This window comes from Macaca nemestrina, chromosome 4 (genome assembly GCF_043159975.1).
Source record: "Macaca nemestrina isolate mMacNem1 chromosome 4, mMacNem.hap1, whole genome shotgun sequence".
Taxonomy (NCBI): Eukaryota; Metazoa; Chordata; class Mammalia; order Primates; family Cercopithecidae; genus Macaca; species Macaca nemestrina.
In genome coordinates this window covers 151,470,480-151,495,408 of record NC_092128.1, presented here as the reverse complement: position 1 = coordinate 151,495,408, position 24,929 = coordinate 151,470,480, and the positions used below count along the sequence as shown (strand labels likewise).

Below are 24,929 nucleotides of genomic sequence, written 5' to 3'. Positions count from 1 at the left end.
GATCTAAAGGCCCGTGATTCTAGGCCATCACAGCTCTTCATACACACACACACAAACATCACATGCCTATGTGAAAAGCTGTGACACTTGGCTGAATTCCTGAAGAAGTTATCTTGTATCATTTCTACTCATGTACTCCACCTCCTTCCAGACAAGTATCTGAGGATGATGGGCTATCCCACAGCCATGTGTGTAACCTCTGCTGCTTACGATCCCTGTTCACATAGCATTTTCCAAAAGCATATGGTGTGAAGTGACAGAAGAAAGAAGAATAAGGTTCTTTCAGCCCATTCATTCATTCATTCATTCAACAAATATTGACTGACTATCTACGTGCCAGGCACTGGTGATATAACAGGGAACATATATTTTTGTAGGTAGAGACAGACAACCAAAAAGTATGTTAAAGAGTGATCCATGCTATAGAGGAAAATACACCAGGAAACAGGAAAGAAGAATACCCCTAGCCACCCTACACTGGGGTGACGCTAGTGTTTACAAAATGGAAACAACGGCAGGGCGCGGTGGCTCACACCTGTATTCTCAGCTCTTTGGGAGACTGAGGCAGGCAGATCACCAGAGTTCAGGAGTTCAAGATCAGCCTGACCAATATGGCAAAACTCTGTCTCTACTAAAAACATAAAAATTAGCTGGACGTGGTGGCACACACCTGTAATCCCAGTTACTCAGGAAGCTGAGGCACAAGAATCACTTGAACCTGGGAGGCAGAGGTTGGAGTCAGCCGAGATCATGTAACTGCACTCCAGCCTGGGTGACAGAGCAAGACTCTGTCTCAAAAAAAAATAAATAAATAAAAATAAAAATAAAATGTAAACAGAGAATATGATACCAAATGAAAGAACATGAACAACTAATTGTAACAAAAGCCTTTGTAAGCTGATACTTTCCTTCCTGGATCCTTGTCCCTTACAAATGGAAAAAAAGGGTGGGTAGGGGGTAGCATCAAAATGATGTTTTAGGATGGCTTGGGGTTTCAGATGTCTGACAGCCATACTCATGTACTTCAAGGAAAAAGCTCTAGCTCTATAAGCCATCTGGGCAATGGTTTAATGTCTTTTTCTTTTTTTTTCCCCAGAGAGTTTTTAAAATACAGGAAAATGTATGTGTTTATTTGGCTGCTCTGTGCCCGCACACGTGCAAACTGTGCTAACAGGTTTTTCCATGTTTTGCTGAATTTGCCAGCTTGCCATAAACAGGATTCCATGTCTTAATTGTCTATAAATAGCACAAACACACGAAAATGCAAAGCAAGACAAGCTGTCCCTTCCACTGCTGTTGCCATGATGACAGCGAGTGACAATTGGCCAAATCAATACCCAGAGACTGAAGCTGTCTGGCAGAGAGCACAAGGTCGACTGCTTTTCCCATAGCATTTAAAGAAACAAGCGGAAACGGCTCTCCACACAGGACAGACACGTCCTTTGTTCTTTGAATAAATACTGCCAATGCCCAAAATACTTTCTCCATCACACTATCTATATGGAATTCAAGTTCCTTCCAATACTATGAGTAACGCCAGTGATAGACTATGTTTAGTCATAATGACCCATTAGCATTCTTTTTCCTCTAAAATGTTGAAATAATAACATTGAGTGTGCACTCACAAACACAGGCTCTGAGTTTGATCTCGTTTGGTTCTTGTTGAAATCCTGTAAGATCAGTACCATATTCTCTCATTTTTCATAGATGAGGAAACTGAGGCATAGAAAGGCTAAGTAAGTTGTCCATGGTCACAGGTTATTTACGAACTTTTCTCCAAACTTTCAAAAGTTAACCACTGCCACTATTACAAATGGGTTTTTGTTTGTTTGTTTTTGTTTTTGTTTTGAGACAAGGTCTTGCTCTGACCAGGCTGGAGTGCAGTGGCGTGATGATGGTTCACTGCAGCCTTGACTTCCCAGGCTCAAGTGATTCTCACACCTCAGCCTCTCCAGTAGCTGGGATTACAGGCATGAGCCACCACACCTGGCTAATTTTTTATTTTTTCTAGGGATGGGGTTTCACCATGTTGCCCAGACTGGTTCCAAACTCTGGGCTCAAGAGATCCTCCCAGGTCAGCCTCCCAAAGTGCTGGGATTACAGGTGTAAGCCGCTGTGCACAGCCCTACAAATGTGACTCATACAAAGTCAGAGCAGTGAGCAGGAAGAGAACAGAGACTTCAGCGAGTCTCCTGGCTGTGGCAACACCGTATCCCTCCTCCATACCGTAATGTGTCTACACCCACCAAGCTCCTAGATGTTGAAGGCAGGCCAGCTCAGAGATGAAACAGCAGTCAAGAAAGAGAAGATGCAGACATGCGTCTTGATTTCACCTCGAGCGTATCTCTCTGCCCTGCAGCTGCACAAGCAGAAACCAGGTGGGAACTGAACAATGAGATCACTTGGACTCAGGAAGGGGAACATCACACACCGGGGCCTATCATGGGGAGGGGGGAGGGGGGAGGGGGGAGGGATTGCATTGGGAGTTATACCTGATGTAAATGACGAGTTGATGGGTGCAGCACACCAACATGGCACAAGTATACATATGTAACAAACCTGCACGTTATGCACATGTACCCTACAACTTAAAGTATAATAATAATAAATAAATTTAAAAAAAAAAAAGAAAAAGAGACAAACAAACAAACAAAGAAATCAGGGGCCGTGAGTCAGAGGCAGTGTGTTTGGTTCCTGGCAGGTAATCTTTTGGGAAACCATCCCATACAATTAGTGTTACACTTCTCAAAAAGAAAGTGTGACTTTTATAGAAAAATCGATTCCATTTGGGAGAAAGGCCTAATAAAACCACAAAAGGGTAATACATTCATACAACAACAAATTCAATTCATCTGTCACAAACTGAAATCCCAAAGCCCTCTGGGCACACAGCTGCTTTTCTGAGCTGAAATTCAACTCCAGTTGAGAAGCAGGTCAATTTTTCTAAAAAGATTTCTTTTTCACATGCCTTCAATAAAAATTCCTTTCCCTCGCTTGTCATTTTCCAGATTTAATGGCTCTGTTGGTCTTCCTCTCATTTAGGCCATGAGCACTGGCTGCATGTCTGCTACAGCCCGGACTCCAAGGGAGGCACCCTAGGGAACACAGATGACCTCAGCACAGCGACAACGGGGAAGGAGCACACACGGGGAAGGCAAGAGGATACAATCGCAGACTTCACACAGAAAAGAACGTGGCATCCATACCCTGTCCCATTTCTAGAAAACAACGATGCTGAGTCAGTAACATTTACCGAACAGCCTGCAGTGTGGAGGCAGGCACGAGGGGGCTCCATGCGAGGAAGAGCACCTTCAGAAGGGGGCGTGCAAACAACGTGGAGGCAGGAGACGCCCCCACGCACAAGGGCCAGCCTGGGGGCCTGCAGAAATGCCCATGCATCTAGGAGGCGGGAGAGAGGACAAGATACTTAAATGCTCCAAAAGGAATAGAAGCCTCCGAAGAACCTCCCCCGAAATGGGGCAGGGATTTACAAAAGACCAAACCCAGCATGCGCAGTTACCTGAGCATAGCGCCACCAGAGCGAGGTATCAAGGAAGAAACAGGGTCCTTAGAAGCCTGAGCCTCTACTCCCAGCTCTGCGACTCATTCACCCTATGACCTTGGTGAAGGCTCTTAGCTTCTGTGAGCCACAAGAGAATCACGGGAAAACAGAAGATATGAAAACTGCTCTGCCTTTTTCACAGAACTGCTGAGGGAATAAAATCAGATCATGGATTTTAAAATTCTCTGTGAGTTACGAAGTAAAATACAAACATAGGAAATCATTCTTACCATTAGTAAAAGCACTGTAAAATTAAGAGCAGAGGTAAGATCACAGCATTTTCCACCTCCCGACTCCCGAGAGAAATAGTGAGTCCAGCCGATGTATTTGGGCAACCCCAGTATCTAGGCTTTGAGAGCCTCAAACCGCTCATGAACTCTGACAGTATCACTCCAGTCCAGTGCTCATTAAGTTCTCCAAGACAGCCAACTGACCTAAAATACTACAGCTTTTTCAGCTGGGCTTGAAGCCCTCCACGCTCACAGCACAGCTAAACAATGAAGAGGTTTTCTGCCACTAGACTCAAAAGCTGGCTTTTGTAGATTCCCATAGAAAGAACATTCAAGGCCAGGCGTGGCGGCTCATGCCTGTAATCCCAGCACTTTGGGAAGCCAAGGCAGGAGGATCACCTGAGGTCAGAAGTTCAAGAACAGCCTGGCCAATATGGCGAAGCCCCGTCCCTACTAAAAATGCAAAAATTAGGCAGGGCGCGGTGGCTCAAGCCTGTAATCCCAGCACTTTGGAAGGTCGAGACGGGTGAATAACGAGGTCACAAGATCGAGACCATCCTGGCCAACAGGGCGAAACCCCGTCTCTACTAAAAAGTACAAAAAACTAGCCAGGCGAGGTGGTGGTGCCTGTAATCCCAGCTACTTGGGAGGCTGAGGCAGGAGAATGGCATAAACCCGGAAGGCGGAGCTTGCAGTGAGCTGAGATCCACCCACTGCACTCCAGCCTGGGAGACAGAGCAAGACTCCGTCTCAAAAAAAAAAAAAAAAAACACAAAAATTATCTGGGCAAGCTGGCGGGCACCTGTAATCCCAGCTACTCAGGACGCTGAGGAAGGAGAATCGCTTGAACTCAGGAGGCCAAGGTTGCAGTGAACTGAGATCTTGCCACTGCACTTCAGCCTGGGCGACAAGAATGAAACTCCATCTCAAAAAAAAAAAAAAAAAAAAGAGCATTCGTTTTTGCTGATGTTCATGATCCTGTGCTTAACACAGAGAAATCATACAACACTGAAATCCTGAAAAACATATCATAAAAATCATTTACTGACTGTAAAGACTTTCAATATAACCTGTAACAGTGAGTTCCTCTCCTCTTTCCAGCCAGCTCCACTAACGTTCTGACCCTTAACAATGCTTCCACTAACAGAGAGGAAAATTAATAGGACCACTTACCCCTCTCAGCTGACAGCTAAACCAGTGCTTCTCCCTGGGCTCACTAAAGATGACCTTTACCCAAAACCAGGCTACAAAGACCCCGTAAATGTTGACTAACAATTTCAAAATTCCCATGTTCTTTGTCCACTCCTAAGGAAGATGAACTGAAGCCAGGTGTCTCCAAGTCAGAACTAACAGAGGCCTTAAACATCAGATGGCCCATCCCCTTCTTTGACAACCGGGGGATCTAAAGCTGAGATTATGGAAGAAAACAGCCTGTTTAGTAACAAAGTGAAAACCAAAGTCTAGTCACCTAACCTCTGGTCCAGAACTCCTGCGATAATCCAGCACCCATACAGGATGAGTCTCCCTAACCAGAAAGTCTGAAATCCACAACTTTTTGAGTGTCGATGTGATGCTCAACGAAATGTTCATTGGAACAGCACAGACTCTGGATTTTTGAATTCAGGATGCTCAAACAGCAAGTACAATACAAATATACAAAAATCCAAAAATGGAAAAAAATCTGAGACACTTCTGGTTCCAAGCAATTTGGATGAGGGACATTCAACCTGCATTTTTTTTTTTTCCTCTAATGAAGGAAATTAAAAATGAGGCCTCAGCAAAGCCATTCAATCCATACTAAAGCCATTCAATAGTTTAATTAGTACCCATTTAAAGTTAAGTGCTACCCGCAGATATTTAAAAGGATGAATACATACATGCCTATAATCCCAGATCTTTGGCAGGCTGAGGCGGGAGGATCACCTGATGTCAGGAGTCCAAGACTAGCCCAGCCAGCATGGTGAAACTCCATCTCTACTAAAAATGCAAAATTAGCCAGGCGTGGTGGCACACACCTGTAATCCCAGCTACTTGGGAGGCTGAGGCATGAGAATTGCTTGAACCTTGGGGGGAGCAAGTTGCAGTGAGCCGAGATCACACCACTGTACTCCAGCCCAGATGACAGAGCAAGACTCTGTCTCCAAAAAAATAATAATAATAATAACTAATTTAAACTGTGTTTTCACATGGAGCCCATGTTCTCAGAACACAAGCCCTGCTCTGTGCTCCAAGGGCACACAGGGTGCCCCTTTATCTTAATACTCACCATATTCCATGGCAGCCATTGGTACGTGTGTCTCCATCGCACTAGACTTCCTGCGCATGAGGCAGGGATCATATATTATTACCTTTCTGTCCCCAATGTCTGGCCTAGAAGACACTCAGTAAATGATTCCTGAACTAAGTTAGTTACTAAGATATGTTAAACTTGTATTAACAAAATTGATTTAATAAGTTTGCCAATGCAGCGTTCACACCACACAGCTTAAATCTCAACCAGCGGGTTTATCTTGTGTTCTGCTAGATTATCACCTATTAACATTCAGGAGGCACCTAGTATGTGCTAGGCATTACTAATTGCTGGGGACCTGGCAGTGACAAAACAACATTCCTTGTTCAAAGAGAAGTTCTAGTATAAAGAGGAATAGAAGGAATAGGCTAGATTGATGAGAGAGCTAAGAAAAGGACAGGCTGCCATGGGAAGCACCTGGTCTTGTCTGGATGGTACATAGTTAACGAAGTCTGAGTGCTTCATATAGCGCAAGATCATTTCCTCCAAAGAAGCTAACGAAGCTTTGATTCCCCAGTAGCAGAAGTCACCACAAAGGTGTGCACAGCCCCATGCTTAGTGTAGGAAATGAAACCAAACAAACAAACAAAGCTCCAAATTCCAGAGGAAATGGTCCAATTATGAAATTCTCTGGCTACATTCAATTGAAATTCAAGGTATTCAAGAGGCCAATATTTAAGTGATAAATTAACCCAACCACTTAAAACTAAAGTAGTCTTTGGTTCAAGGGGTAAAGGTATAGTACCTTTTACAAATTTATTGGCTCCTAATATTTACATTTAAATATGATGATGGTGTAATAATAACTTTATTAAGTAGATACTATGTGTTAGGCACAAAACTAAGCACTTTACACACACATTTGCATGATCCTGTGGGATGATAATGACCCCTTGTCATCCCATTTCATAGATGAAAGTCAGGTTTTTATAAGCTTAAAAATTTGCCCCAAATGACACAGCTAGTTAGCAAAACCCAGGCAGCCTGACTCCATAGGCCTTGCTTAAAGAAGTAATATTTATAAACTGTTCAGCACAGCGGTGGTACAAACAAGAGTTCAATAAATGCCTAAAGAGTACTTCATACCCAAAATCGTTTCCCGCCAATCAAACTAGACTTACTCTGGTTCTGCATAACCAACTGTCAAATTATTGTTCCATGAAGAAAAGGTGGAATGGGTAGAGATCAGAATAGAGTGAATAACTGGGAAATATACTTGATGACAGGTAGTAACAGGATGTGGCATTTAGGCTATTTCCACATTTGTTTGCATAACACTTTTTTTTTTTCACAGTTCTAAAGCACAAGAGCCATTCTAAGCTGGTGAAAGCATAAGGCATGTCTATGAGCCAGGACTCCAATTCACTGTGGATCAGTGCATCTCAACCTTTATGGTATATCAGAACCACCTGGGGGTTTTTAACAGCACTATAGCTGCGTAGGCTCCATTCCTGCGGATTCTATTTCAACTGGTCGGGAGTAAGCACGCATGCTTTTTTCACAGCCCCCCAGATGCAGCTAGGTTTCCAAACCACTGTCCAAGATGCTCTCACACTTCCGCTCAGTTCAACACACACTCACTGAGATTCTAAGCACTATGAATCGGGCTAAGTTAACAAGTCAGGCTCCACTCCCTAATACTGTTGGCAAAGAAACCAATATCAGAGATTTATTCCAGTCCAAACCAAATAAATTGCCAGGTGAAAAAAATGCCCTGGCATAGTTTGCCATACAGAACAGCTTCCTGTATCTTCCCGGTCAGTAGCCTAGAGACTGACTCTGAGCCATGAGAATTCAGAATCAGGGGAAAATGCCAGTCTGAGGCATCTGCCACCCTCCTAATGTTATGCCCAGACCGTTTATTCCCCGAAGAAGACCACCAGAGTCCAGAGTCAAAGCTAAGCAGCAAGGATCTTTATTACAGGTTCGAACCTGGAACTCTCCCTCGCTCGTGAAACGAGACGGGCAGGAGAGCTCTCCCACTCAGCTCCGAACAATGTTAGATAGTCTAAGAAAAGTGGGCATAGAGTTATTATACAAATCAGATATATGATTGGCTAGTGTTTGAACAAGGCGATTTGGCTAACTATGATTGGTTCCTGCCATTTCTGATATTTTGGTTCAAACTTTGAGGCGGGAGAGCAGGTTTATGGCAGCAAGAGTTTATCTTACTTAAACACGTCTTGTGACCTTGCCTCAGAACTTACAAAATCTCTGGTATGTGCAAAACAAAATCTCTGGTACGTGCAGAAAACCAGGTACTCACAGAACTTACGAAATCTCTGGTATGTGCAAAGATTAGAGAGCAGAACAAGGGTGTAGCGGGTGGGGGGCGGGTACACATCTATCTTTGTGTCCTTTCACTAACACACCCCCAAAAGCGCCCAGCTACATTTCACACCCACTGTCTTAACAGGGATCGAAATAGAGAAGAGCAGTGCAATACAGAAAACAGAGCCTGCTGGGCGTCAAAAGCCTGGGGAATTCCAGTCCTAGCCCTGCTACCAATCAGTCTGGTCACTTCTCTCTGGTTCTGGTGTGGCCAACAGTTATGCGAGAGGATGAGGCATAAAAACACAGATGTCAGGCAAACTCCAACATCCAAAATACATAGAAATTAAAAAGCATTAAGGTGATATCAAGGAATGTATGGCATCAACCAGAACAGTACTGAAGTATTCGTTTTCCCATTCTTAAGAAATCAAAAGTGGAAGCAGAAAATTGAGCAATCGGCCTACCAAGTTGACTGGGGCAACAGAATACACTCACGGATTCTGCTCACAACAGCGGGGTGACAGACCAAAAGAAGAACTGCAGAGCGTCCCTCTCTCCTCTGTCCACCCATGCCATGAGCACATGAGTGCATCCACACGCAGTGCCCAGTCTCCTGTTCCACTGACGCCAGCGTCCACTCACCACAAGCCTACCAAGTGCCACATGTGCTATGATGCTCCCTCATCTCATCACCATAGACATCCCTGCTGGAGGTGAGTATGTGACAGACGAAATCACGGAGGCCTAGGGAGGTTGAGACCCGCATTCCCACTGTGGTGAGGGCGTGCTTGAGAGGGACCCCTCGGCTGGGCCCTCCATGCCGCTCTCCTCAGTCATCTGGTCCCAGACCAGAGCAACGAGGGTGAATTTTCTTCCTCTCACTATTTTCAGCCCCTTGGCTGACCCACCATTCCCCAGAAAGCTATCGAGTTCGGGCAGCTCTGAGGCCACAAAGCCATAAACGCACGGGACACACAGCCCATCTGTCTCTAACGGGTCTTTTACTTGTCATGCTGGTCATTTCTAAGAGCAGATGGGTTAAGAAAGACTTGGCAAGTTACCACGAAATGACCCCTCCACTCCTCCCTGGGGGAAGGCTGACTAGCGAGCAGTCAGGCCGGCTTTCTTCCCCCACTCCTGCATTCCTGTCCCTAAGGAGCCACAGACAATCCCACCAAATATAAGCAGGAGACAGCCGCCTCCTTCCTACAGCTGGAGGGGGAAGGGTCCTCTCGGGTCTTTCAAACTGAATGAAAACCAAACTGTGAGCTGTACTGACCCGGGCCTCACCCATGTTGCAGGCGTGTACAACCCAGGTGCCCAGTGGTATCATCAGGCAGAACTACAAATGTGCTTTCCATCGTTTTCATACACTGATTCCAGAACAGCTATCCACACAGCTCCACTTCTCACACATACGACGTGCTTCAACGGATTACACAGCATGTTCACCATGGCCCCTCATCCGCTCCTCCCAGCAGCCTTGTGTGATCCCTTGAGGATGCTTCCTCATACTGAGGTTTGAAACCAAAACTTTCCCAAGAACATCCAGCTAGTGTTAGAAGCAGGATATGAGGGCTTCTGATTCTAGAACCAGTATTTGTGCCACTATTCCACATGGGCCCCTCCAGGGATTTCTGCCTGATCTTAAAATGCAGACAGCAAATCCATCTCTCTACAGTCCTGAGGTTCCCTATAGACAAGAAGTCAAACTTCTAACAGAAAGCTTATACTTATTTGGAAGGCTACCTGGGATATTTCTTTTAAGTTAGTTTGTTCATGTTTTGGAAAGATTGTTCCAATGGCAATGCGGGGCATGAAGTGAAGAAAGGATTCCATGATGAGGCAGAGAAACAATTCGGTGGCTCTTACAACAGTTCAAATGAGGCTTGAGGCGCAACCAGAAAGGACAGAGGCAAAATGCACTGGAAAGAAATGCAAAATGAAACCCACTCAGACCCAGGATGGATAAAAGGGGATTAAGCATGATGGTGGTTTCTAGTTTGAAAGGCTGATGAACAAGGATGTCATTAACTACTGCAGAGTGGTATCTGGGGCCTAGGTTCACCAGTTTGTTTAACCATTCACCTGCTGAGCAGTCTCTGGGCTGTTTCCAGTTTCTAGCCTCTATAAATAATGCTGCTATAAACAGATACATATAGGCTTTTGTGTGAACATAAGTCTTCATTTCTCTGGGATAACTGCCCATGAATGTGAGTGCTGCCTCCTACAGCAATTGCACATTGAGTTTTTTAAGAAACTGTCAAGCTGTTTTCCAGAATGGCTGTACCATCTTCCATTCCCACCAGCCAAGTGTGAGTGATTCCGTTTCCCCGCATCCTCACCAGCATTGCTCTTGTTACTACTTTTTATTTTAGGCATTCTGATAGGTGTGTAGGGACGTGGCTTTAGTGTGCATTTTTCTGATGGCTCATGATGTTGAACATCTTTTCATGTGCTTATATGTTATCTGAAATGTCTCTTCAGGTGTTTTATTCATTTTCAAAGTAGATGATTTGGTTTCACAGCTGAATTTGGATAGTTCTTTATATATTATAGACACGAGTCCTTTATCAGACATGTGGTTTGCAAATAGTTTCTCCCAGTCTCTAGCTCCTCTTTTCATCTTCATTTTGCATTTTACATTTTAGTCCATGCTCCATTTTGAGTTAATTTTTGTATGAGGTATGAGGTTTAGATCAGAGTTCAGGTTTTTTTCCTAGGAATAATCAGGTAGCCAGTAACTTTTTTTAAGAGACAAGGTCTCACTCTGTCACCCAGGCTGGAATGCAATGACAAGATCAGAGCTCACTGCAGCCTCGACTCCTGGGCTCAAGTTATCCTCCAGCCTCGACTCCTGGGCTCAAGTTATCTTCCTGCCTCTGCCTCCTAGAGTAGCTGGGACCACAGGCAGGTGCCACCATGCCCAGTTAATTTTGTTAGTTTTTGTAGAGACAGGGTCTTGTGCCATGTTACCCAGGCTGGTGTGGAACTCCTAGGCTCAAGTCATCATCCCACTTACATGGGACCAGGCAGTGGCACATGCCTGTAATCACAGCACTTTGGGAGGATGAAACAGGAGATACACTTGAACCCAGGAATTCCAGACCAGCCTGAGCAACAGAGGGAGGCCCTACCACTGCAAAAAATTTTAAACATTAGCTGGGCATGGTGTTGCACACTTGTGGTCCCAGCTACTTGGGAGGCTGAGGTGGGAGGATCTCTCAAGCCTATGGGGCTGAGGCTGCAGTGAGCCATGATCACACCACCACACTCCAGCCTGGGAGAAAGTGAGATGCTGTTCCAAAAAAAAAAAAAAAAAGCAAAAAAAAAAAAAAAAAATGCTAGAGCATCACCCATATTAAAGACAGGCATTGTCTTTTTGAAAATTTAATTTCAGTTATATAATGGACATGTAAAATGTCCAGTTTGAAAGATTTAAAAATACATAGCTCTAAGTACTCTTACCTTAAAATTCTGATTCCTACCTAAGATATCACATACTGTTTACATAAGTATCATAATACCTGGACAACAACTAAAAATGTGTAAGAGGGAGAAAAATGAGCATGTATGCCTACAAAAGGATATTTCCCCCTTATGACATAAAAAAGTCATCACTGCAAACCCCTGTGACTGTATCTAAAGCAAGCCTACAGTTTTACTTCTCTGTATTATAAAATGCAAGGCTAAAATTCAAATACTACACATTTCCTGAAGCCAAGGGTAGTTTACTTAAAATAAATGCCTAGGATCTATATCAAAAATATGAAAAAGCTAGCTACTTCATAACCATTCCAATCTAAGTTCAGCTTTTTCTTTTTTAATTGATACATAATTGTGTATTGTACATATGTATGGAGTACACATAGTGATGTTATAATACATGTAATGTATGTGATCAGCATAATTAGCATATCCACCATCTCAAACATTTATCATTTCTTTGTGTTGGTAACGTTCAATATCCTTCCTCTAATTATCTGGAACTATATATTCTATAAATATATATTTTTTTGAGACAAAGTCATGTTCTGTTGCCCAGGCTGGAGTGCAGTGGTGCCATCTCGGCTCACTGCAACATCTGCTTCCCAGGTTGAAGCTATTCTCCTGCCTCGACCTCCCTTATAGCTAGGGTTACAGGCACCCAGCACCACGCCCGGCTAATATTTGTATTTTTAGTAGAGACGGGGTTTCACCACGTTGGCCAGGCTGGTCTCAAACTCCTGACCTCAGGTGGTCCACCCACCTCAGCCTCCCAAAGTGCTAGGATTACAGGCATGAGCCACCGCTCCCAGCCTGAAACTATATATTCTTGTTAACTATAGTCATCCTATGTTATAGAACACTAGAATTTATTCTTATCCAAGTATAATTTTGTATCCTTTAACAAATTTCTCCCTATCTCCCTCTTCCCCCACCCTTCTCACGCTCTAGGATCCTCTGTCTACTTTCAACTTCCATGAGATCCACTCCTTTTTACCTTCCACATAAGAGAACATGTGGTGTGTAACTTTCTGTCCCTGGCTTATTTCACATAATATCTTCCAGTTCCATCCATGTTGCTGAGAATAACAGGACTTCATCCTGTGTTATGGCTGAATAGTACTCCACTGTGTATAAAGACCACATTTTCTCTATCCATCATCTGCTGTTGGACACCGAGGTTGATTCCATATCTTGGCTATGGTGAACAGTGCTGTAGGAAACATAGAGGTGCGGATGCCCCTCCGACACTGATTTCCTTTTCTTTGGGTATCTACACTGTAGTGGGACTGCTGGATCAGTCTGTAATTTCATTTGCAGTTTTCTGGGGACCCTCCATACTGTTTGCCATAGTGGGTGCCCTAGCTTACTCTTACTCTTTTTCTTTTTTCTCTTTTAGACAGAGTCTCACTGTTGCCCAGGCTGGAGTACTGTGGTGTAATCTCGGCTTGCTCACTGTAGCATCCGCCTCCCGGGTTCCAGGGTTCTCATGCCTCGGCTTCCAGAGTAGCTGGGATTACGGGCACTCACCACAGCACCCGGCAAATTTTTGTATTTTTTAGTAGAGATGGGGTTTCACCACGTTGGCCAGGCTGGTCTTGAACTCCTGGGCTCAAGTGACCCGCCCACCTCAGCCGCCCAACAGTGCTGGGATTACAGGTGTGATCCACCGCTCCCAGCCAATTTTTGTGTTTTTAGTAGAGACGGGGTTTCACCATGTTGGCCAGGCTGGTTTCAAACTCCTGACCTCAGGTGATCTGCCCGCCTCGGCCTCCCAAAGTGCTGCGATGTCAGCGTGCGCCCCGCGCCCAGCCAGCTGCTCTAGTGCACACCCCACTACAGTGTGTAAGAGCTCCCTTGTCTCCATAGCCTCACCAGCACTTGTTATTTTTTGTCTTTTTGATAATACCCGTCCTAACAGGTGAGATGATACCTCACTGTGGTTTTGATTTGCATTTCTCTGATTATAAGTGATACTGAGCATTTTTTTTTCACATATTTTTTGGCCATTTGTACATCTTCTTTAAAGAAATGTCTGTTCGGTTGGGTGTGGTGACACAAACCTGTAAGCCCAGCACTCAGAACGCTAAGGCAGGAGGACAGCTTGAGCCCAGACCAGCCTAGGCAGCATAGCGAAACCCCAGCTCAAAAAAAGAAGAAGAAGAAGAAAGAAATACCTGTGTCTGTTCAGCTTTTTGACCTCCAAAAATTAAGAGCCCATTTTGGAATCTGACGACCTGCCTGATTCAGAGACAATCTGTGTTTGGTTCTACTCTGCTACTTCCTATGTGACTTTGGGAAGTTCCCTTAGCCACTTTGAGCTCAACCTCCTCAACATTAACCAGGAATAAGTACCACCTGCCTCTGCTGGTTAACGCTGAGGACTGAAATGAGAACCTCCACAACGCCACTTGACAATGCCACCTGGCAGGAGCCCCTCAATGCGGGGCTGGTAGGATCATCTGAAGCTAAGTACAACTTTCCTTTCCACTCTCCCAGGCTCACTCTGCATACGATTAGCAAAGAATAGTGAATAAAGGAAACCAAAATACTTGCTTAATTTTTAATAAGAAATTTTTAAAAAGTGGGGGTGGTGGCAAAATAGGAGGGAGAGGAGAGGAAGGAAAAGCAGTCGATCACAAGTTCTAGTCCAGGGCTCATCCCTGGCCTCCTCACTCAGGAAATCACCAGTCCCCACCTCCTGGGGAGGGGTACTTTCTCGGCTGGCTTCACCCACATGGAAGGCACTGCCACAGGTCTTCAGAAACCAGGAGCACCTTGAAATGGGCAATGTGCTTTGGGTAGGAGACCTACAATTTTCCCGAAGGAAATCACAGCACAAAAGTGACCCACATGGAGGCACCAACGGCTGTAAATACTTGGTGGCAAAAACTGATGTCATACCTTCTGTACAGGAGACACACACCCAAATAAAACTTGCCAAAGTAGCAGAGAAAAAAAATACAGCAGACAGCCAGTGCCATTCTGTTACAGAAATATTTATATCCCAAAGCCAGGGACCTCTCTGGAACACTGTCTTTATTTCCACGTTTCATGGAAGATATTTGAGTGCACTCACGTGTGTCTCAACAAACTTCCAGTCCCTGCTCTAAACCCTGTGGCTGCTCAGCGAAACCCAAAAGCAAGTATCAGTTTTCCTTCCAAGTGGGAAATTTCCTGACCTAGCGAAACCAGCATCAAATCCACTTATTATGAGAGAGCTGATTACAGGCGAAGCCCTCTAGTCCCAGGATGACTCCCCCCCTGCAGGAGCGGGAGGGATGGGCATAGCACTGGCCTGTCAGACCACATCTCCAGGCAGTTTGAAACCATGGCTGCTCAGCTGAGCCATGATAAAAACCAAAACCAAGTATCTCTGAAAAGTGTACATGTCAAGAACCAGACCTCGGACCAGACTCAGCAGAAATGGATGTTGCAAGGTTTGTTCAGAGACCTCCTCTCCATGCCCCCTCTCCCCGGGACCTCCCTCCTTGCACTAGGAGCCCAGGGACAATGGACCACTCCCTTACCTCTAGCGCAGAGCATTTTCAGGAACAGCTCCCAGACTGTACCAGACCCTGAAATGTATTCACTGAATGCACTATTTCTTGGAATGATCGTAAATCACCTGATTATAACAACAACTGTTTTAAAAGTGTTCTCTCTCTCTCTCTCAGGAATCGTGCCATGAGTTTGAGCAAGCAGCTTTGCTTCTCTCTACTGCAATTCTATCATTTGCAAAATATTAACAAATATTGTGTTCACCCATAGCATTGTTGTAAAAAGCCTTAAGACCCACTTCATGTAGCCTGTCTGGAGCACAGACTCTGTCACGTGGTAAATGCCCACTGAAGGTGAGTTACCTCTAGCTATTATAACCTGCCACTCCAGCGAACAAAAGGAGTCGATCAGGCCTCACCGTATCACCATGAAAAGATGTCCATGTAGACTGCGCAGTGGGAGTAGGGGGACTCAATGTTGATCAGGTACTATTTTGTTTTTTACAATGTGTACATATATATTTGTAGGTACACTGGAAAAGATCTAGAAGGAAATACACCCAGTGTTAATAGTGACTACCCCAAAGACACATTCATCCAAACACACAACAGAAAATCACTCAGTATCTTTCTGCCTTCCATATCATTTGAACTATTTTCAATAAGCATCTATGGCTTTTGTAAAGTTTTTGAAAGAAATTTATTGCATTTTTTTCTGGAGAAACAAGTAGGAGCATGAAAAAGGTGGAAACAGAAGGTAAAATGTACCTGGTTGTGTGTACTTGCCCGGGGCTGTTAGCTTTCCTCCTGTGTCTTTGGCTGGCCTGTAATCCCCTAGTGGTGGAAATGCACCCTGACACTTAGCCATCATCCCCACAACACTCAGCACCGCATAGAGACCAGGGCAGTGATGCCCACTCGGACTGTGATTCTACTTATAAAGCAAAGGACCAGGGGCCAGATGCGACTTGTCTTTGGTAACTCACCAGCTGTTGTTTGAACCAGAACAAAGCCAGGTCTCCTGATGCCCAGAAAAGAGCTAGTGCCTGTCCCACTGGAAACGTGGTGAAAATGTTTTGCTTGCTGTGAAAAGATGCACTACTGGAGAAGATGGGTGCAACTTCTCATGGAGACACTCGGCCCAGATCACCAGGAAACAGGTCCGTCAGATGAGACACTAAGCCCATCCACCGGAAAGGAAATCTGGCTGGTCAGTGGAGGGAAATTCACACAGCCCAACAGCAGCAACAGCATGAACAAAACAAAAAACACCTGACTGGAAAGCCATAGCGTGCGTAGCTTATTCGAAACAGAGCCACAGTCCTAGCAGCACACATCACTGCAACACAGAGCTTCAGTCAGTGTGTGCACACTTTAAGTAGAAACGTAAAATGTCCATGTTTTTGGAACAAGGAGGCTATTTGTGTGTGTGTGATGTCAAAGAAAACAGCTGAGAAGAAACTGTTGGCAAGTAAATAGAAATAGGCACCCTTACATATTGACAGTGAGATAACGGTATGGACCTAACGGAATGGAATCCGGCAACACCCATCAATATTTAAAATGTGCAGAACCCTGGATCCCACAATTGCATTTCTAGTAATGCATCCTATGAACATATTTACGCAAATATGCAAGAATTATGCACAACTCAGCATTGATTAATCGAAACGGTTGGGAACAACCTAAATACTTACCGGTGGACAACCGTGTTTATCTGATGCCAACATCTGTGTTTTTAAAAACAAGACACATAGGCTGGGCGCAGTGGCTCACGTGTGTAATCCTAGCACTTTGAGAAGCTGAGACAGGTGGATCACAAGGCCAAGATATCCAGACCATCCTGGCCAACATGGTGAAACCCCGTCTCTACTAAAAATACAAAACTTATCTGGGCGTGGTGGCGCACACCTGTAGTCCGAGCTACTCAGGAGGTTGAGGCAGGAGAACCGCTTGAACCCGGGAGGCGAAGGTTGCAGTGAGCTGACATCACGCCACCCTGGTGACAGAGCAAGACTGCCTTGGAAAAACAAACAAACAAACAAACAAAAACTGGCAACAGTGGTCACAGGGCAGTGATGGGAGTAGGACTGCCTTTCACTCTCCAGGACCTTTTGAATGTCAGTCATATTACATATTCAAAATATATGACTACAGCAAATATTTTCAAAGTAACTATGAAAAACTGGGAGAATAATAATATCTAACACATAGGACTGCTGTATAATTAAAGGATGAAAAACATTAAGCACTATCAGAGTTCAAAGGAAGAAAGATTAATTCTAGCTTGGATGTCAGAGTGGGGATCATGTAAAGGAAGTGAGTATTTCAAGTCTTGAAGGATGGAGAAGATTTAAAGAGGCGGAAGTGTGGAGATGATGTCCCAGATGGAGATAAAAACATAGGCGAAGACGATGAAGAGATGAGAAGGTATAAATTCTAAGTGCAGCTCTCAGGCTGGGCCTCAGAACAGGGCTTAGGCAACAAGCTGGAGTGCAAGGCTGATGGCGGGAATGGAAACACTGAAACCCAAACTTGCATATCACGCCCTGATCATGAGCCTTGAATGCCAAGCCAGGGAACCCGTCCTTGATCTTAACAATGAAAAATCACTGGGCTGGGTGTGGCGGCTCATGCCTGTAATCCAGTCCTTTCAGAGGCTGAGGTGAGAGGACTGCTTGAGGCCAGGAGTCTGAAACCACTCTGGACAACACAGCAAGACTCTGTTCTTACAAAAACTTGAAAAATTAGCTAGGCAGGATAGCACACCTGTAGTCCCAGCTACTCAGGAGGCTGAGGCGGGAGGATCACTTGAGCCCAGGAATTTAGGGTTACAGTGAGCTGTCATGGCATGCCTACATTCCAGCCTGAGCAACAGAGCAAGGGCATGTCTCAAAAATCAAATCAAATGAAATAAAATCACTAAAAGTTTGTATAGACATAAAGTATAAACTCATACCATATATGATTTAATCAAGATATATAATATAAATTAGAGGGGGAAAAGAGAAATTAGGAAGCTATTATAAGAAAACAAGGCTCAACTAAGACATGAGCAAAGGCCCTGGGATCACAGCGCTATCTTTATATAAAGGAATGAACTACCACATTTATTTTCATGGCATCACCAACTTAGATACAGGCTACAGTATTCTGGAACCATCTCTGTATCAGTCAAATCAGATGGCCATAATACCGTAGGCAAATACCAGAAAAAACACCATAGGCTGTGTGGTTTAAACATTAGTTTATTTCTCACAGCTCTGGAGGCTGGAAGTCCAAGATCAAAGTGTTGGCCAACTCAGTTCCGGGACAGAAACCTCTTCCTGGCTTGCAGACAGCCACCTTTCTTCTTGTTTCCTCACACCAGGGCAGTGGGAGCTCTCTGCTTTCTCTTTTTTTTTTTTTTTTTTTTTTTTTTTGAGACAGAGTCTCGCTCTGTCACCAGGCTGGAGTGCAGTGGCACAATCTCAGCTCACTGCAACCTGACTCTCTGGTTCAAGCAACTCTCCTGCCTCAGCCGCCCGAGTAGCTGGGATTACAGGCACGTGCCACCACACCCAACTAATTTTTGTATTTTTAGTAGAAACAGGGTTTCAGGATGGTCTCAATCTCCTGACCTCGTGATCTGCCCACCTTGGCCTCCCAAAGTGCTGGGATTACAGGTGTGAGCCACCACACCCGGCCTGGTTTCTCTTCTTCTAAGGGCACTAATCCTGTCAGACCAGGGCCCACGCTCATGATCTCATCTAACCCTAATGACTTCCCAAAGGTCCTAACCCCTAATACCATCACACAGGCAGTTAGGGCTCCAGTACAAGAATCTGGGGGAGACATAAACATTCAGTTTAGAACAATGTCTTTTCAATCCTGTTGAAAAAAACAACCAAATGAGTAGGCGACAAAGTACCTTATACGTAAGCAAGTCAGGACTTTTCATATTTCTGCTAACACATTAAGGTCAATTCAAAATATCTGATAACAAGAGTCAGAAGCAGAGATAAATGAAAGTTAGTTACTCTGCATTTTAGGCCCGCATTGAGCTGTCTTCCAATGACATTGTGGCACAAAGGACACTGCTTTCTATTCCTGGTTTTGCCACCAAAAAAGATGGAACATTTCCCTGTATTTCCGTTTATCTTGAAAATCACTGGGCTGACCTAGCAGACCTCCAAGGTCCCTTCCATTCACAAATTCCACAAATAACTTCCTACCAACAGATGCTACACAAATAAACTACACTGACGAAGGGGAAAGCTAACACTAGCAAACAATGAGATGCACACAAGACAAGACGTATAGAGAACTGGATCAACCACAAAACTGGTGGACGATGAGCCGGCGGTGGATGAAAACACATTCCCTAACGGTGGACAGAGGCAATGGCGCCGAGGTAGTATTGTTGAGGATTTCCTATTTTAAATCTTCAAGATCAATGGCCCAATTGTTTATATTCAGTCTGATTAAATGTGAACGTGAAAACTTACTCCAGGGGACACAGACATCTAAAAACTTCCCAATGTATCCAATTTGTCATTTGATATTTTTACTGACAAGAAGAATGCGGGACTGAATATACAAACAGACCATGCCTGATCATATGTATAAAGACAGAACTCAGATCACAACCTGTAGCTGCCCACCCAGGAAACCAATCCCCTATCTACAGTCAACAGCCAGGAGGCCAGCCAGGCTAGCACATCAGACAGGAAGCCAGACTGCTCTCTCTCCACAACCCAGAAACTAAACCACAACTCTGTCCCACGTGGCCAGGACTTGACTCAAAACTGACAGCCACCCTAATTTTGGCCCCTGTTTCCAGTTAGGATAATCCAGAGAAAGCCAAATATGCCCCTAACCAATCATATAGGACACCCCACTTCTGCACAGCTGCCTCCAGCCCCCACAACAGCCTCCAATGAGAGCCGTTCTTTTCCATCCTGAAGTTTCCCCACTCCTCATCCGCCACTCACTTTCATGTCAGTCTCTGCCACACGCAAGTGACGGTGCCCACTCCCTTGCCACAGCAGCTCTGAGAAAGTCGCCTCTGCCTGTCTCATGCGGGTGGCCTTCCTTTATTTCCCCCAAAGAATAAGTCTTAAATGAGGGGCTTCTCTCTATATGGCCAAGCTATACAATTCAGAAGCCCAGCATGGCAGATTCCAAGCCTGGAAAGACCATACACCCCTCAGGTCCTCTTTCCACAAAACACAGCTTCCTTGAGTTCTTCAGTCACTCCCCACAAACCAGGGAAGGAACCACGTGTTATGGAAAGATCAAGGGCCTTGAAGTCAAACTTCTGAGTTCATCAAATACTTCATCTTTCCACTTAAGAAATTACATGGCCTTGGCCAGGCGTGGTGGCTCACACCTGTAATCCCAACACTTGAGGAGGCCAAGTTGGATGGATCACCCAAGGATGGGAGTTCAAGGCCAGCCTAACCAACATGGAAAAACCCCACCCCTACTAAAAATACAAAATCAGGCAGGGCGCGGTGGCTCAAGCCTGTAATCCCAGCACTTTGGGAGGCCGAAACAGGTGGATCACGAGGTCAGGAGATCGAGACCATCCTGGCTAACACGGTGAAACCCCGTCTCTACTAAAAAATACAAAAAACTAGCCGGGCGAGGTGGCAGGCGCCTGTAGTCCCAGCTACTCGGGAGGCTGAGGCAGGAGAATGGCGTGAACCCGGGAGGCAGAGCTTGCAGTGAGCTGAGATCTGGCCACTGCACTCCAGCCTGGGCCACAGAGCAAGACTCCGTCTCAAAAAAAAAAAAAAAATACAAAATCAGCCTGGCGTGGTGGTGGCACATGCCTGACATCCCAGATACTCTGGAGGCTGAGGCAGGAGAATCACTTGAACCTGGGAAGCAGAGGTTGTGGTGAGCCGAGATCACGCCATTGCACTCCAGCCTGCGCAATAAGAGCAAAACTCTGTCTCAAAACAAAACAAAACAAATGACGTGACCTTGAACAATTTTCTTAACTTCTCTAAGCCTCTATCTTCTTCTTCAATAAAACAGTTTTCCCTCCAAGATTGCATTAAACGGAATCACACATGTAAACCAGCTGACAAATATCAGGGGCCCAACAGCTGTGCGCTCCTACTGCCACCCCACTTTACCCCAAGGGAGAAGCGCAAGACGTCCAGGAAAAGCCTGTTGATCCCTACACCTCAGCATCCTGTGTTCACACAAGGCGCAGTGGCATCCAGACTTACCGGGGTCACCCAAATACAAGACATGTTTTGATTTTTCAACTTAGGTACACATGGCTTCTAACGTTCACCATATATCATCCATAATTTAGAAGAGATTTTCCTACACTACCCCGTGGTTCTATTTTAGCAGACTTAGATGTGCCATAATAGCTCACTCTCTTAAGCCCTCTTCAGTATCAAAAACAAAACTTTAATCTGTAACACAGTTATCAGCAGTGAAAGTGGAAAAGGTACCTATGAGTCAAAATCACCCTCTGCCCCGCCCCGCCCCACCCTACAAAAAGCTGTTCAGGAGTATTTGGGCTGCTTATGAGAATGCTGTCTGTATTCCCAGGGACAGACCAACGCCTACCCTGGTTAGAAGCTGCGCTGCTCAGCCTCCAGGGTAGAAAGCTCCCCACACCCTCTACCCAAGGAGAAGAGAAGCAAATGGGGTGGCCAGGCTCCAGGATGTGGATGTTTAGTGTGGTTTCTGCAGTCTAGGTCACCGCCATGGGTGAAGCTCTTCCTTCCTTCTTTTCCACCCAAGTGGCCAAGGTCCTACGGCTGCTGTAGGGCCTCTTCCCTATGAGTCAGCCCAGCCATTCCCCTTCCCCATTCTTCTTCTTCTTCTTCTTTTTTTTTTTTTTTTTTTTTGAGATGGAGTCTCACTCTGTCACACAAGCTGGAGTGCAGTGGCGTAATATTAGCTGTCTGCCACCTCTACCAACCGGGTTCAAGCAATTCTCCTGCCTCAGCCTCCCAAGTACCTGGGATTACAGGCACGCACCACCACGCCCAGCTAATTTTCATATTTTTAGTAGAGACGGAGTTTCAACTTGTTGGTCAGGCTGCTCTCGACCTCCCGACCTCAGGTGATCCACCTGCCTCAGCCTCTCAAAGTGCTGGGATTACAGGCATGAGCCACTGCATCTGGCCGAGTCAGCCCAGCCATCCTGACTTTGTTCTGGCAAAATTACTCTCTTCCACGTCTACCTTCCAAGTAGCTAAATCAGAGATCTGGCCCTTGGGGCAGGCTTGAAGAATCCCTGTTTTTGGTCCTCAAGAGGTCCTACCAGGGTCTGGGACAATTTCAAGACTTGTGTTCTTAAAGAGGAAAGAAACGTCACATACACGGCTCTCGCAGAGCTCAGGCAAGCTCATATCAGAGGCAAGGCTTGGGAGGCGGCCCTAAGGTTTGGGTGTGCCATCTATGATACCAGCTAAGAGATCTGAAGCCAGCTGTCTGGGTTCAAACCTGAATTCCAACAGCACTGGCTGTGTGATGTTAGACAACGTCCCCAGCCTCTCTGTGGTTCAGGTTCCTCACTGTAAAAGGGCCACAATAATAGAGCTGCTCTAAAAATTAAGCGAATTAGTGCATATAAGGTATTCAGAACAACGCTTGGCACATGGGGGAGTTCAATAAACACATATTGAACAGAATAACTTAGCAATTAGTAAATATACTCATGCAGGTCAGGCGTGGTGGCTCATGCCTGTAATTCCAAAACTCTGGGAGGCTGAGGCGAGAGGGTGACTTGAGCCCAGGAGTTTGAGAGTAGCATGGGCAACAGAGCAATATTCCATCTCTAAAACTGTGTGTAACATACATGTCTATATACACTCAAATGTTCACAGTGTATTTATAGTATACAAAATAGCTGGAATACAGACTTAACTATTCACAATGGCTACTTCTAGAGAAGGGGGAATGCAAATTTCAGCTTTTTACCCCACACATACATTCTTGTATCATCTGAAATATTTAAGCAAATTGTATGTATAAATTTGCCCCAAAACACATAGAATAATGTAGTTTTGACTCCAAAATCTTCAAATCATGATGGAATTGTCCTGTGAAAGTAAAGTTATAGAGATGAAAAGCCTCCCTCCAGCCTAAATGCTCTTTCATATGACCTATATTACACAAACCAATGCAGACGCCCCAATCCTTTCCCCACTGTCATAAGAATTTTTCAGTGAACTGCATTCCCCTTTACAAACTAGATGATAGTTAGAGTTACCAGGCAAGAACGTGGATCCAGTTCTGCTTTTTCAAAGCCCAATGTTCCTCACATAATAGCAATGCATTCTTCAACCGGTCAACTGCCCCCAACACCTGAGCTCTCTGTTGTACACAACTCAACGAGGCCTGGGAGAAAGCAGGTGCAAATTTCACTTACTCAGTAGCAACACATCCCACCTGATTCCTCTGCTGGGCTAGTTCTCAAGTCATCTTTTTCTAAGCTTTCATTAGGCTCTACTACACGTACCTAGTCTGGGTAAAATACTGTACCAGGGTTTTTTTGGTTTTTTTTTTTTTTTTTTTGAGACGGAGTTTCACTCGGTCGCCCACGCTACAGTGCAGTGACGCCATCTCGGCTCAGAAGCCAGCGCCCGGGTCCATGCAGTCCCCTCCGCGGCAGACGCGGGGAGCCGGGGAGCAGTGGGGACCGGCCCCCACCCGCAGGGCGACCGGGACCCCCGCGCGGGCCCAAGCGGTATGGCAGCAGGCGCGAAGCCCCCGGTGCCACCCGAGGCCGAGACAAAGCCCGGGCGCAGGAACCTCAGATCCCGACCTCGAACCCTGCGGAACCCAGCTCAGAGGCGCCACACCCGGGGCAGAGACCCCCGCCCGTTCCGGAGACCCCGTCGCCCGGTCTCACCTCAGGCCACCGGCTCGCAGCACTCGCTCCTCGCCGCGGCGCTTGGGGTGATTGGAGCGCAGCTGAGCAGCCAACAGAGCCGAGGCAGCCTCAACAATGGAGTCCCGGGGCGGGGCCGCCGCCGCCGCTTCAGCCCGTGTTTCCCGCTCAGGATCCGGCTCGGATCAAGGAGCTGCAGCTGGCGCGGGGCTGCGACCGGGACACACACCCTGCAGATGCACACGGCCCCGCCCGCCGCCCGCCGCCCCGCCCCCAGCGGAGCTGGGCGCCCAGGGCCGGACCCCCGGCCAATGGAGAGCGAGCCGCGCTGAGAGGGCGGGGATTGGGGGAGCAAATGGAGGTTGGGCGGGGCGGCGCTGGGACTGGGCGTACCGGGTCCCGCGGGAGGACCGAACCCAAGAGCTGGCCGGATTCTGGCCTCCTAGAACACCCAGCTCAACGTCCACCTGCAGTCTGGTCTACAGGACGCGCTCATCTCAAGCCCAGAACTCAGGCTTTTAGGGCAGAGAGCGAGAGACAGGCTTGCTTTACAAAAAGTGAAACTGAGGTCCAAGGAATAGGATTGCCTGCTGCCCGAAGTCACGTAGTCCCATTCACTCGTTCACCTTGTCATTCAGCAAACATTTGGAAGCACGTATGGTGGGCGTTAGGAGTGAAGTAGGGCCGGGCGCGGTGGCTCCCGCCTGTAATCCCAGCACTTTGTGGGGCCGAGGCAGGT

General features: G+C 46.0%; 1 long non-coding RNA gene across 2 annotated transcripts; it reads right to left on the bottom strand.

Moving 5' to 3' along the window:
* Positions 1-2: 2 nt before the first annotated feature.
* On the bottom strand, positions 3-24,431 carry LOC139362962 (uncharacterized). Of its 2 annotated transcripts, XR_011622631.1 has the most exons (4): positions 24,212-24,431; positions 3,521-3,709; positions 3,207-3,399; positions 3-2,359 (listed from the first exon to the last, which is right to left on the bottom strand). It is a non-coding gene; the product is annotated as an uncharacterized lncRNA (long non-coding RNA). The 2 variants fall into 2 exon arrangements; XR_011622630.1 differs by lacking the exon at positions 3-2,359 and having other exon boundaries at positions 2,487-3,399.
* Positions 24,432-24,929: the final 498 nt, after the last annotated feature.